The sequence below is a fragment of the Oncorhynchus gorbuscha genome, linkage group LG08 (genome assembly GCF_021184085.1).
Source record: "Oncorhynchus gorbuscha isolate QuinsamMale2020 ecotype Even-year linkage group LG08, OgorEven_v1.0, whole genome shotgun sequence".
Classification (NCBI taxonomy): domain Eukaryota; kingdom Metazoa; phylum Chordata; class Actinopteri; order Salmoniformes; family Salmonidae; genus Oncorhynchus; species Oncorhynchus gorbuscha.
The window spans coordinates 22,017,333-22,029,325 of record NC_060180.1 but is presented as its reverse complement, the minus strand read 5'-3'; positions in this window follow the sequence as shown (position 1 = coordinate 22,029,325).

Here is an 11,993-nt window from a genome sequence, read left to right as displayed (position 1 = left end):
GCAGACCATTCCAACAAAAGGCCAGATTATTTGCCCTGTTTTCTATAATGCCCTAACATAGTACCATCATATAATTGTAGTTTAGTTTGGGCGAGAGGATGTAAAGGTATGAACGTGACTTGTGGGATAAATTCTGATTGATGACATTTTAATAGATTTAATACCCCTCATTCTTAACAATGAGGTGTCTCTAATCTCTTTGTGCTTTGTTTTTCTCCCTACTGCTAATCTGTTTGTTCAAACCATGGGAAAAGCAAAGCACTCACATAATGTGACCACTGATTGGTTCACTGAACATGATCAATGGTCTAATACTAATACAGTGGTTGTAATTGTACTGAATAATATTATTCTGAGTTACTCAGCCTGTGTAGCCTAGCTGTATTGTTTTTGTACGTTTGCTAACATTCAGAGGTATTCTATATTGATGAGGCTGTGGAGATAAACATAACATAATGACATTTGAAAAATATATATACTAACACCCTTGCCTTTCATGAACTCACACTTGACCTTTTCCGACTTGACTTTACTGACTTTGCTGATAGCTACTTTATTGAGGAAAAATGTACTTACTATGACTGAGATATGTGGCTATCTCACCTGGCTATCTTAAGGTGAACGCACTAACTGTAAGTCGCTCTGGATAAGAGTGTCTGCTAAATAACTAACATGTAAACGTAAGTATTCTGCTTGTTGAATTGCAGACAGAAACAGAACAACAGCATTGTTTGATGAACTCTCCATTACTCACATGCAGGATTTTTTGACACCCACCTTATCATGTTATAATCAATCTGAGTAGTATTTGTTTATAACTATTTGTTTGGAAATGTGTGTTATTTATCATATTAAAGCTGTTGTTGTTGATATTGTTAATCATGGGATTAATATTACAGGATAAATAAACCATTATTGAGCCCAAACCAAAATACAATTTCATTTGGAAATCTACTACCCTATTTGCTATTCAAAAACATTGTAATCTCAAAACAATATCAGATTAAAGGCAGTGGGCCATTAGACTATAATGTGGAAAATAAGGATAAGGCAGTAGAGCAATTATATGGTTTGTGAACCATTAAGTGGGAATTATATGTGATTAAGCAGGGTTTTAAGGCTTAAACTAGACATGAAATACACAACTAGATATTAATATGAATCTTAAGAACCATTAACCAAATAGGGCAACTGTGATGTTGTTTTGCATTTCCAATACCCACTCAAGCCATCACGATGAGGCATATAGGCTAAGCAAAGCAATGTCAACAAGATACCTGTTTGACTAATTGTATTGCTGTTTTCTCACAGAAAAAGGGTATCTAAAAGTAGGATATTGAAATAAAAAGACTGTTTGAAAATACAAACTGTATTTAAATATGTGTAATTGCCAATGGTGTGCGTATTGGTAGCGGAGTCAGGTGCAGGAGAGCAGAGAGTTGTGAACAGGCGCACACTTTATTGAGACAGGAGAAACCAACAGACGGACGCCACTGTGTCAAAGCCTCCAGCTGATTGGCAAAAGTGCAAAACGCGCAAACAGTCACAATAATTATGTTCAAACAAATAAACATACCTCGTGACAAGATACGGAATCTATGAACACCAGTCTGGCGCGTAAAAAAATGACACGTAAACACAAATCACACAAAGACATGAGGGGGAACAGAGGAATAAATACATGCAGTGTGATTGGGAAATGCAAAACAAGACAAAAACACATGGATCAATGAAAAATTGAGCCCGGATGGCTAGAAAGCCGGTGACGTCGACCGCGTACGCCGCGCGAACAAGGAGAGGAGCCGAATTCGGCGGAAGTCGTGACAGTAATAATAATTCATTAAAATGTTTATTGACATGCACTTAGGCCCTATAAAATATACATAGGTTGAATTTAATAAACAATTAACTTTATTTTGTTTTTAGTAATATAGTAGTAATGTTTTAGTAATGTAAAGTATTTACTAATTTAACATACAGTAACCATAGTAGGCATACTGTACATATCTTCACCTGAAAAGCTAAAACAATTCTACTCAAACTGTGGACCTGCCTGTGGGTTTTCTTCAAGCTTCTTCATCAGTGTGAGCAGTCCTCATCTTCTGTTTTGTGTGTCTCATGATGAGTCTTCATACCTGGCAGAGACGTAATCTATTTCCACAAGGGCATTTCACCTGTGTGAATACTGCTGTGCCTGGAGATTGACATCTGTGAACCAAAATCCTTCCCACAGGTGGCACATTTGTATGTGTTCTCAGCTGGGTGGACATTATGGTACTCCTTGAGATTCCAACAGAGACTGAATTGCTTACCACAAACATCCCAAGGGTGTGGCTTTTCCCCTGTGTGAGTAAACATGTGTCGCTTGAGGCTAAAGGAATGATAGAATATCTTTCCACAGGCTGCGCAGGTCAGTGTCTTTCTGGGACACTCTGTGTGTTTTACAATCATGTGTAACTTGAGTTCGGAAGGTTGGTGGAAATGCTATCCACAGACAGAATCTCTTCCCACAAGTCTCATAGCCAAATGTGTTCTCCTCCTTGTGTGTATCTAGATGTCTGTTCAGATGGGCAGCATAACCAAAACCAAAGTTTTTATGCTGCGCTGAGTGTGCTGGTGTCATTTGAGGGAATGGACATTGGCAAAACCTTTTACACATACAGTTGAAGTCAGAAGTTTACATACACTTAGGTTGGAGTCATTAAAACTAGTTTTTCAACCACTCCACAAATGTCTTGCTAACAAACTATACTTTTGGCAAGTCAGTTAGGACATCTACTTTGTGCATGACACAAGTCATTTTTCCAACAATTTTTTACAGACAGATTATTTCACTTATAATTCACTGTATCACAATTCCAGTGGATCAGAAGTTTACATACTGTGTCTTTAAACAACTTGGAAAAATTCCAGAAAATTATGTCATGGCTTTAGAAGCTTCTGATAGGCTAATTGATATAATTTGAGTCAATTGGAGGTGTACCTGTGGATGTATTTCAAGACCTACCTTCAAACTCAGTGCATCATTGCTTGATGTCATGGGGAAATCAAAAGAAATCAGCCAAGACCTCAGGAAAAAAATTGTAGAGCTCCACAAGTCTGGTTCATCCTTGGGAGCAATTTCCAAACGCCTGAAGGTACCACGTTCATCTGTACAAAGGATAGTACGCAAGTATAAACACCATGGGACCACGCTGCCGTCATACCGCTCAGGAAGGAGACGCGTTCTGTCTCCTAGAGATGAACATACTTTGGTGCGAAAAGTGCAAATCAATCCCAGAACAACAGAAAAGGACCTTGTGAAGATGCTGGAGGAAACAGGTACAAACGTATCTATATCCACAGTAAAACGAGTCCTCTATCGACATAACCTGAAAGGCCGCTCAGCAAGGAAGAAGCCACCGCTCCCAAACCACCATAAAAAAGCCAGACTACGGTTTGCAACTGCACATGGGGACAAAGATTGTACTTTTTGGAGAAACTTTCTCGGGTCTGATGAAACAAAAATAGAACTGTTTGGCCATAATGACCATCATTACCCCGTGAAGCACGTGGTTGGCAGCATCATGTTGTGGGTGTGCTTTGCTGCAGGAGGGCCTGGTGCACTTCACAAAATAGATGATATCATGAGGGGAAAAAATGATGTGGATATATTGAAGCAACATCTCAAGACTTCAGTCAGGAAGTTAAAGCTTGGTTGAAAATGGGTCTTCCAAATGGACAATGACCCCAAGCATACTTCCAAAGTTGTGGCAAAATGGCTTAAGGACAACTAAGTCAAGGTATTGGAGTGGCCATCACAAAGCCCTGACCTCAATCCTATAGAAAATGTGTGGGCAGAACTGAAAAAGTGTGTGCGAGCAAGGAGGCCTACAAACCTGACTCGGTTACACCAGCTCTGTCAGAAGGAATGGGCCAAAATTCACCCAACTTATTGTGGGAAGCTTGTGAAAGGCTACCTGAAATGTTTGACCCAAGTTAAACAATTTAAAGGCAATACTACCAAATAATAATTGAGTGTATATAAACTTCCGACATACTGGGAATGTGATGAAAGAAATAAAAGCTGAAATAAATCATTCTCTCTGCTATTATTCTGACATTTCACATTCTTAAAATAAAGTGGTGATCCTAACTGACCTAAAATAGGGAATGTTTACTCGGATTAAGCGTCAGGAATTGTGAAAAACTGAGTTTAAATGTATTTGGCTAAGGTGTATGTAAACTTCTGACTTAAACTGTGTATTACATTGGCACACAGTCTCTCTTGTGTGATTGATATCATGTCTGGCGCGATGGCGCTTTAGACAAATCCTGTACCACAGTAACCACAGACGAATGATATGGCCTTAAATAGGTGTACTATTCACTGAAGATTCCTGAGATCAGCCTGGGCCGAAAAAATGCATTCCACAAAGTTAGCATGAGTGTCGTTTTTTTCTTTGTTGACTGTAGTCTTGCTTCTGCACTTTTTGCTCTGCTCTACGGTATCACTATCCTTGTCTTTGGTGTCTGAGGTTGGGCCTGGGGAGGGCAGCAGTGTGTCTGGTTTCTCCAGGCTCTCTGTAGGGGTGAGCTGAGATGTTGATCCCTTTTCATTGTGCTGAGGCTCATTGACCTTCCCTCCTCCATACGAACTGGACTCAGCTCCCCCTGTGAGGTTAGAGGAGCAAAAACATGAGCAATCATAACGTAATAGCATTTCACTGTTCAACATGTTTGACTTTTCTTTGGTATGAAAGACAATATTTCGAATAAATCTGTATTCATAAGTCATTCTCCATAATCAGGATTCTCCACATTTTGACCTGAGATTATCACTAGTCCTCATTTATGACTGCACTCCCAGAAAACATGTTATGAGCATAACAAAATAAAATGGTTTAGCGATTAGCCATCCCCCGCCATTCATTTCCTGCCAGTCGAATATACACTACTGGCAAAAAATATTGAAAAGGCAGATGTAGGAGTATTTCTCAGGCTAATGATTACAACTTGTAGTATCATAACAAGGTTTAATAAGTATTAGAAAGTTACATGGTTAGTGCTCATAGCTGTCAGCTAAGCTATCCCTTAGCTAGCTTATTCGTCTCAGTTCGGATGTTAACAGTTACTTCTGTTAATATGAACATTGGTAATGGTCCTATAACTAAACTATGAGCTATGGAGTCAGTCCTACATTTCCCCCTTCTTTAACTAAGACCCTAAGTCAAGATAAAGTTATGGAGTCTAGCAGGTATTCTTCTTTCACGAGCTGGTCACGACTCTGCTTGATGTTCTTTTTGTGCTCTTGCTTCTGGCATATCTCCATGAGCAACTTCTTGCCTTTGACCTTGAAAGTTCTGCTCTTGACCTTGAATATGATCGGGTTGTGAAATGAACACCTCAGCATCCATTTCTTCTTTGGTTTTTGGTGATGGTGATAAGTTGTGTAAGCAGTGTGTTTGTTGTTGCTGGTAGCATTATCCGTGCTGGTGCTGTCTCTGTGTGAGTGGAACCCTGAAGCATGCCTCAGGCCCGTTTGATTCAGTTGGGCACATTAGCTACAGTATGTTTATGTTCTTTTTCTTGATATTTGAGTTTGGTACAGTGTTATTTTTCTCCCACTGAAGGCCTAGGTCCAATAACCATGGTTGACCACTGCCTACTACCACTGAGTAGCTAACATGTTTTGTTACAATTCAACATTTTAGTAATAGTGAAATATTTATTTGTTCTCAATATAAAGCTTTTAATCCGGGGCCAACCTACCACAACGCCTCACCCAATCATTTTGCCTCAGCCTAATGCTGGGATTTCATTGTCACCTTTTAACAGAACAATAACCCAAAATAGAAGGCTAGGCTACACCGGAGGGTTACAATTAAGTTGTTGAATGTCCCTGGGTGGTCTCAGTTCTGACTTAAAACTGAGTCAAGACTTGAAGATCATTGTCCACCAATTTCACAAAACTTGAGTCATTTATCAAGAATAATGGGTGAATATTTCCCGAATCTCGTGGGCAAAGGTGGTAGAGATTTGTTTGAAAATACTTAATTGCTGCTAATGGTGCTTTCATCAAGTACTCACTCGGGGGTTTACATAGGCCTACTTATTCACACAACACTCATGTTTTTTTCACTTGATAACTGTGGAGTAAGTTGTGTACATAGGTTAAAAAATATATATATACAAATAAAATGTGGTCACTTTTCAGACCATAACACAACAAATGTGGAAAATATGGAGGGGTTCACGTACTTATAGGGGCTTGAAAATTGAGAGGATTACTTGAGATCCATTAGGCCAGTTGTGTTTGTTAGACATCTCCACTTACATTTTGAGTATGAGGCACATCAGAAAGATAGGCCAACATCTGATGAGTCTGTGGTCTAGAATAGATAGAGCAGATGCACTGAGCATCCAAGGACCATGTGGTTGATGTGTTTCAAATCAAATCAAAGTTTATTTGTCACTCGCGCCGAATACAACAGGTAGACCTGACAGTGAAATGCTGACTTACAGGCTCTAACCAACAGTTTCAATTTCTAAGTAAAAAAAAATATTAGGTGAACAATATGTAAGTAAAAAAATAAAAACAGTAAAAAGACAGTGAAAAATAACAGTAGTGAGGCTACATACAGGAGCGAGGCTATATTTGATACCATTCCACTGACTCCACTCCAGTCATTACCACGAGCCCATCCTCCCCATTTAAGGTGCCACCAACCTCCTCAGTCCATGCAACTAGCTCACTATTATCGAACTAGTTGTCAATCAATTTCAAACTAGCTGTCACGAGTGGCGCTCGGCGGTCGTCGTCACCGGCCTATTAGCTGCCACTGATTGTCTTTCCTCCCCCTCCTTGTATGTTTATTGGTAGCACCTGTTTATGTATGATTAGTTTGTCTTTATTAGACAGCCGGCCCGCCTGGTTGTTGTGCGGGATTATTTCAGTGTAACCTTCGGCTCTGTTGTAGAGGTACGTGTTAGTGCCTGGTCGTGACTTTTCCGTTGTACATTTTTCATTCCCTGTGTTTGGGGCCATTACTATTGTGAGCATCCTGTGGTGCGTTGGTGCTATTAAAGACGCACCAGCATTGCACTCTCTGTCTCCTGCGTTTGACTCCACACCCACGACACCCGGAGCATTACACTAGCTTCTAAAATAAATAAACACACCCAATACCATGTGTAAGCAGATAAGCAGATTTCCTGCCAGTTGCCATCCAAATGATGAAAATTATTAGGAAGTTAGCTCGTTTGCCAGTTGTCAGCTCATCATTATTGATAACTCTAGCCAGTGTTCTTATTCAGGGTTCAGTCTGCAATATTTATTGATTTTCACGGGTCATTTAAGGTTGTCATGTCACGGGAGCAAACTGTTGCACATTTAAATTAAACGATGTTAAACTACCCAACACACTAGTGGCGGCTGGTGGGTGGAGCTATAGGAGGACGGGCACATTGTAATGGTGGGAACGGAATAAATAGAATGTTATCAAACACGTCAAACATATGGAAGCCACATGTTTGACTCAGTGAACTCCTCCCACCAGCCTCCACTGCAACACACATAGGCTTAAAATAGTGCAGTCTGCAGAGAAAACTCTGGACAGTCTTGCCCCATCACCCAAAATGTTGATGGTGATCTCATGGACTATCATTAATTGCATCCTTGGCTACATGTACTCAACAGTGGTTATATTTCTGTTGCCCCGTCCCTCAGCTTTATTTAGTGTCTACAGGCGAGAGCTCTGTGTGTGTGTGTGTGTGTGGGGGGGGGCACCTGAGCTCTCGCCTAGGACCCCTCGGACCACCCGCCAAGGACTACAACATGTGTTCAGTCAGTCTTACACTATGGCTTCAACAAAGGCCACCAGTACCATGTGCTCTTTTTCCATCTCACCCAGCTCAACAAGAAAACTGTTCAAGAGGACCTTGATCATTCTGGCAAATCCCTTCAGAGAGAACATTTCTCTTTTTTATTCTTGTCATTTTTTTTTCTGTTGACTTTGCTGGTGAACAGCAGTGGTCTGTGGTCTTTTACAATGCTTTGTTATAGCCTTCTCTGTGCTGTAGTCCTATTCATTTCTGCCCAGATGTACTGGGATTTTCGGGGGATGGTGCAATGCACATCAGGTTCATTTTTGGTTCTGAATGAAAGTTGAAAAGACATCATTTACAGACGTTGAAAATACCTCTTTTTGCGTAAGCATTATATCACAATAATAATTATTAAATTAATTTAATATGGGAAAGAGGAGCCACCTGAAGATTCCAGCATAAAATAATTATTATAGCTCCCATCTGTCACATGCACTTATGTTAGCTTGTCGAAAGCTTTAAAACTGGCAGAGATTATGTTCAAAGTAGTCCAACCTATAGAACAGGGGTCAGCAACAGGGGGTCCGCGGTGGTCATCGAGTAATTAAAAACATTATAAGAATGGAGTTTTGCGGAATTTTAGTTTTTGGTCAAACAAGACTGTAAAATCACCAGTCAATTTAATTTAGGAAGCCTGTTCCCAAGTATTCACACAAATCAAATGAAGAGACCTATGTGATTTGTAGCTCAGCGTAATCAAGGTATGAAATCATTGTTCATTTCAAACACTATCTCTTTTTGGAGAAATTATTATAATTATTATCCAGCCCCCCACCAACCATTTACTCCAACAAAAAACATCATTAGGTGGATGGATTTAGTTATACATACCCCTGTCATAGAATAAACCAACAGACCACTTCAACTAGAATAACATTCTCAGTAATGATGACAGAAATATGTTTTTCTTGCTATGACTGTGATATGTTGTTGTTTATCTACTTTAGTTTAATACAGTGACTGTAAGTCGCTCTGGATAAGAGCGTATGCTGAATGACCAAAATTAAAATGTAAAAACAAACACTTGCAAAGCATGCTAGGTATTATTATAATGAGCTCTTCCCCCAAACAAGTGAAAATGTGGTCAGTCTGGACCAGACCAAATCTGAACAAATCATAGACGTCTAAATTTGGTTTCACAAGTTTCAACAGCACAGCACAGTTTGGCACAGTTCAGTACAGTAGAGCACAGTAGAGCAGTGGTTCACAAACGTTTTTGGCATCGGGGACCCATTTTGTGATAGCACATTCATCAGGGACCCCCTCGTAATACATTACATGACCAAAAGTATGTGGACACCTGCTTGTCGAACATCTCATTACAAAATCATGGCATTAATATGGAGTTGGTCCCCCCTTTGCTGCTATAAACGCCTCCACTCCCCCTTTGCTGCTACAACAGCCTACACTCTTATGGGAAAGCTTTCCACTAGATGTCGGAACATTGCTGCAGGGACTTACATCCATTCAGCCAAAAGAGCATTAGTGAAGTCGGGCACTGATGTTGGGCGATTATGCCTGGTTCGCAGTCGGAGATCCAATTCATCCTAAAGGGTGTTAGATGGGGTTGAGGTCAGGGCTCTGTGCAGAACAGTCAAGTTCTTCCACACCAATCTCAACAAACCATTTCTGTATGGACCTCGCTTTGTTCATGGGGGCATTTTCATATTGGAAGCACAGAATCGTCTAGAATGTTATTTGATGCTGTAGCGTTAAGATTTCACTTCACTGCAACTAAGGGGCCTAGCCTGAACCATGAAAAACAGCCCCAGACAATTATTCCTCCTCCACCAAGCTTTACAGTTGGCACTATGCATTGGGGCAGGTAGCGTTCTCCTGGCATCCGCCAAACTCTGATTTGTCTGTCGGACTGATGGTCTAGTGAGTGTTGAAACCGAGGACAGACGATTTCTACACGCTACACGCTTCCGTACTCGGTGGTCCGAGCCGTTGTTGCTTCAGAGCAGCTCTAGCAGGGCAGAAATTTCACAAACTGAATTGTTGGAAAGTTTGCATCCTTTGACGGTACCACGTTCAAAGTTAATGAGCTCTTCAGTAAGGCCATTCTACTGACAATGTTTGTCTATGACACCTGTCAGCAACTGGCTGAAATAGCTGAATCCACTAATTTGAAGGTGTGTCCACATACTTTTGTATATATAGTGTATCAGAAAACAACTTCTACTTTAAAGTGAGATTAAATTGAATACAATAAGTTTTACAATGACTTCTGCAGTGCATGGCTGGACTAACCAAGTCTCGGGCCCAGGGAAAGAACATTTAAAAATCCCCCCTCTTGGCATCAAAGAGAAATGTTTGCAGTTTTAAAGCAGAAATCAGCAGTTAAAACATAACAAAGCATTCTCCCTGCCACTGTTTCACTAGAAAGCTGAGGGATGGGGCTGGAGAAATGTAGCCACTCTCAAATTCATAAACAGAGCTATGGATGCAAGGACTGACCATCCATGATATCAAAATTAGAATTTTAACCATGGTTTGAGACTATATAATGTTTGTATAGAAACATTGCCGTAAAACAAGCTTGTAGTTTGGGTTCTGATGGGGTATACCAGTTGAACTAAGCTCAAGAGGCATTTCTAAGTTGTCAAGGTGCCTTTTAGTTCCAGACTTGGCACTCCAGTATTGCTTGCTGCGTGGTAGCAGAGTGTACAGTATATGGCTTGGGTGGCTGGGGTCATTGACAAGTTTCCGGGCCTTCCTCAGACACCTCCTGGTATAGAGTTCCTGGATGACGGGGAAACCGCGCCTCAGTGATGTACTGGGCCGTCCTTCAAACTCTTAAGGGGGAAGAAGTGCTGTCTTGACTTCTTAGCTCAGTTGGTAGAGCATGGTGCTTGTAACGCCAGGGTAGTGGGTTCATTCCCCGGGACCACCCATACGTAGAATGTATGCACACATGACTGTAAGTCACTTTGGATAAAAGCGTCTGCTAAATGGCATATATTATTATTATATTATTCTTCACGACTATGCTGGTGTGGGGACCATGTTAAGCGGCAGCGTAGCCTAGTGGTAATAGCGTTGGACTAGTAACCGTAAGGTTTTGAGTTCAAACCCCCGAGCTGACAAGGTACAAATCTGTCGTTCTGCCCCTGAACAGGCAGTTAACCCACTGTTCCCAGGCCGTCATTGAAAATAAGAATATGTTCTTAACTGACTGGCCTGGTTAAATAAAGGTTAAAAAAAATGTTTTAATTAAAAAAGTCCTTGGTGATGTGGACACAGAGGAAATTGAAGCTCTCGACCCGCTCCACTACAGCCCAGTCAATGTAAATGGGGGCGTGCTCGCCCCTCGATTTCCTGTAGCCCACGATCAGCTCCTTTGTCTTGCTGATGCTGAGGGAGAGGTTGTTGATCTGGCACCACACTGCCAGCTCTCTGACCTCCTTCCTGTAGGATGTTTCATTGTCGTCGGTGATCAGGTCTACCACTGTCGTGTCATCAGCAAACATGATGATGGTTTTGGAGTCGTGCGTGGCCAAACAGTTGTGGGTGAACAGGGAGTACAGTAGGGGACCAACCACATACCCCTGAGGGACCCCCGTGTTGAAGATCAGTGTAGCAGATGTGTTGTCACCTACCCTCACCACCTGGGGAGGCCCGTCAGAAAGTCCAGGATCTAGTTACAAAGGGAGGGGACTATGGTGTTGAATGCTGACCTGTAGTCAATGAACTACAATTTCACATAGGTACAGTGCCTTGTGAAAGTATTCGGCCCCCTTGAACTTTGCGACCTTTTGCCACATTTCAGGCTTCAAACATAAAGATATAAAACTGTATTTTATTGTGAAGAATCAACAACAAGTGGGACACAATCATGAAGTGGAACGACATTTATTGGATATTTTAAACTTTTTTAACAAATCAAAAACGAAAAAATTGGGCGTGCAAAATTATTCAGCCCCCTTAAGTTAATACTTTGTAGCGCCACATTTTGCTGCGATTACAGCTGTAAGTCACTTGGGGTATGTCTCTATCAGTTTTGCACATCGAGAGACTGAAATTTTTTCCCATTCCGCCTTGCAAAACAGCTCGAGCTCAGTGAGATGGAGAGCATTTGTGAACAGCAGTTTTCAGTTCTTTCCAAAGATTCTCGATTGGATTCA